Below are 4,046 nucleotides of genomic sequence, written 5' to 3'. Positions count from 1 at the left end.
ATCGTAGTGAAAAATGTTCATATTTTAAACCTGTGCCGTATGTGAACTCCCACATTATTGTAAGGAGCAATGGATGAAACTTTAAAAATAGAGTCGTCTACCTGCTTTTTCACCTGGGACGAATATATCAGCAAGAGATAATTTACATCGATCGTAAGGGAATATGGATACCTGCCTTATGCAGGTAGCATCCATGGCCTTGAACCGATGTTTTTTTAAATGATTTTTTTTAATACAATTCGTAAACCGTTATTCTGGAATGCACCGAGCCCATTGCATTCCAATGTATGCGAAACAATCTCAAAACGCATTCGTCATCAACAGCAGCAGCAACAGCATCAGAAACAATCCATACGAAAGAAACATTATTTACTCTTACCTGTTTCAGTACGCGGCATGCACTTCTCTCCTTTCGGTTGCTCCCTCGATGAACCAATTTTACTGTTATTCGGGTTTTTTTTCCGAACGATGCTCACTGATCACGATAGAAACGCAAACTTGAACTTTCATTACGATCCTTTTGATAATATTGTGTGTACACGTAATCATGCACAAAAACTTTTCTTCCGAATCAATGCTTACTATTTTGCTCACTACTCACATTCCAATTGCACTGAAGTTTCACTCGATCACGATTTCGTCCCCGTCCACCGTCCCGGTTTCGTACCGCTGCAGCCGCTCCATATTATTATAAAAAAGAAGCAGCAGCAGCAGCACCAACAACAACTATTTTAATATAGGAGCGCATTTTTTTCTTCCCGGCCGACGGGATTCACTGCACGCACTCCTCGCCCCCTCTCCCGGTGAACGCACCGGAAACGCACTTTTTCCACGCACTTTCAGTCCACTCACGCACTATTTAGGGACACTAAAATCACTGTCCCTGTCCACCGTCGATGCACGGTTTCGTACCGCTGCAGCCGCTCCATATTATAATAAAAAGAAGCAGCAGCAGCAGCAACAACAACTATTTAAATATAGGAGCGCATTTTTTTCTTCCCGGCCGACGGGATTCACTGCACGCACTCCTCGCTCCCTCTTCCGATGAACGCACCGGAAATGCACTTTTTCCACGCACTTCCAGGCCACTCACGCACAATTCAGGGACACTAAAATCACTGTCCCAGTCCACCGTCGATGCACGGTTTCGTACCGCTGCAGCCGCTCCATATTATAATAAAAAGAAGCAGCAGCAGCAGCAACAACAACTATTTAAATATAGGAGCGCATTTTTTTCTTCCCGGCCGACGGGATTCACTGCACGCACTCCTCGCTCCCTCTTTCGGTGAACGCACCGGAAACGCACCGGAAACGCACTTTTTCCTCGCACTTTCGATCCACCCACGCACAATTCAGGGACACTAAAATCACTGTCCCTGTTCACCGTCGATGCACGGTTTCGTACCGCTGCAGCCGCTCCATATTATTATAAATAAGAAGGAGCAGCAGCAGCAACAACAACTATTTAAATATAGGAGCGCAATTTTTTCTTCCCGACCGACGGGATTCACTGCACGCACTCCTCGCCCCCTCTCCCGGTGAACGCACCGGAAACGCACCGGAAACGCACTTTTTCCTCGCACTTTCGATCCACCCACGCACAATTCAGGGACACTAAAATCACTGTCCCTGTCCACCGCCGATGCCCGGTTTCGTACCCAGGGTGGCCACTCAAATCAGGATTTTGGATTCCCGGTTTTTTCCCGGTTTTCTCCCGGTTCTTTCCAAGTTTTTCCCGGTTTTTGGCGGTTCGCTACACTTAGTTTCCCGGTTGTTAATAAACATTGCGCGGTAGTTTAATGCCGAAGTTCTTTATCATATAACATTTAACCCAATTCCATGAAAATGGCTACTTGGGTAGACCGATTTTGATTGCTCTTTTCTCCTTAGGGCTCCAGAAATTAGGTTCATGTGTGTAAACCACAATCGGGTTTCTCTGCAACTTTAGAGGCCTGTAATTTGTTCATACGTGATTCAATTTCGATGCGTTAATCTAATAAAATTTAAATAAAATCTTCTAGTTTCAAGTTAGTATTAGCAGTTTACATGTTTTGGTATTTCAAAGTTGACATAATTTTAAAATAAATGGTAATTTGGGAATTATGGGCATTTGAGGAAGTTTAATCAAAACTAAACACAATAGGTATAACATTAGGATCCTAAAAATGTCAAATGAAAGTAAATGTTTCACGTGATGCTAATTTGTCAAGGTGGGGCTAAATGGACAGAGCTATGGGGCTAAATGAACCGAGTTATTTCGCAAAATGTGCATTAGTACTCATGTAACATAAAAGGACTAGCGAAACACTATGAAAATATAATAAGTAAGACCGATAGGACTTTTGATTTAGTTCGTAAAATCACTAACGAATTCAATGATCCTGTTTGTATAAAAACTCTGTTTGTTAGTCTAGTCCGTCCTTTCCTTAAGTTTGGATCTATTGTAGGGCACTAATGTTCCGAACTATGCCTCAAAAGAATCGAAAAAATCTTAAAATACATGTGTAGGTTTGACATAAAGATACTGACTTGCACTAGGACTGGAAACATTAGAAAATCACCGCGAAAATGCCAAAAATCATATTTGTTGCAAATTTATTAGAGAGAAAAACAGAAGCACCACAAAAAACATGTACCTGTAAGTACATGGACGGTCAGGCCGTTTTGTTTGAATAAAAAAAACTGTTGAAATTGTACAATTTGACGATTAATTCGGTATTACATGAAAGCAAATTTTCCCGGTTTTCCGGAGAAATTCCCGGTGTTTTCCCGGTTTAAAAAAATTCCCGGCTAATTTCCGGTTTTCCCGATTTTCCGGTTGAGTGGCCACCCTGTTTAGAGTACGTGGCCCTCGAAAGAATAAAAAAACCGACTATATATACAGATAGTAAATCGGCCTGTACCATAATCAAACAAGCTAGAGAAGACAAATACACAGATGAAATCATAAGAGGTATCATAAATAACTGTGAATACTTAGAGGCCACCATACAATGGATTCCTAGCCACGTAAATATCGAGGGCTATGAAATTGCAGACGAGTTAGCCAAGAAAGGCACTAAAAGTAACCTAATAATCAACAATCTGATACGATTCAAAGATGCCTTAGCAAAACTACAAGAAAAAACGATACAGGAAACGGACAGATGGTACACAGACATGTGTACAAGCAAAGGAAAAAAATTCGAGAGATACCAGACAAAAATAGAAAATAAGATGTGGCATCACAAAATGAAAATATCGCCAAAAGATATAAAAACAGTTAATAGACTGATTTCAGGACATGACTACAGCAACTATTGGCTACACAAATTTAAATTGGTAAAAGACGGAATATGCAGAACTTGTAACAGCCCAGACACTGGTCGACATAGAATTTTCCACTGCATTAGGCTTCGATCAGAGAGAAGTAAAGACAAACTACCATAAGAGGAAAACTTCATTAACAGTTGGAAAGCCAAACAAATAGGAGCAATCAAAAAAGTACTAGCATTTATACAAGCAAACAAAATTAAATTATAAAGAAAATAGTACAGAACAGCAAAAAAAAAAAAACAAAACAACAAAGAACAGAAGCGGCAATTATAAACAAATCTGCAACAACCCCGAACTCGCCAGACGTTTAAAAAAAACAAAACTAAACAACATCAACGTCAAACCCCCAAAAAATATTACCGGAACATCTCAGACAGTCTCATCCAAACAGTGACCGGAGAAACATCTCTTTATACTCACAGTGAGGGTGACACACAGTAAAGACAAGTGACAATACAAGTGACAATACAAACACACGCATACGAAACACACAGGTTTGATATATAGTATTAAACCACACGACGAAGACAGGAGAGACAAAAAAGGAAAAAACGTAGGGAAGATGGGGGTCGATGCCCCCGGAGGGAGTAGGATCTTCGGATCCTACTACGGAATCCTAGGAGAGGATTCCATCAAGACGAAGAGGAGAAAAAAACACCATGGTCACAAAGGTGAAAGAATAGCTTTGGAGGAATCGTATGAACCTGAAGAAATTTTCATGAAGGTCCAAA

This window comes from Anopheles funestus, chromosome 3RL (assembly GCF_943734845.2).
Source record: "Anopheles funestus chromosome 3RL, idAnoFuneDA-416_04, whole genome shotgun sequence".
In the NCBI taxonomy this organism is placed as follows: Eukaryota; Metazoa; Arthropoda; class Insecta; order Diptera; family Culicidae; genus Anopheles; species Anopheles funestus.
This window is presented reverse-complemented; position numbering follows the sequence as displayed.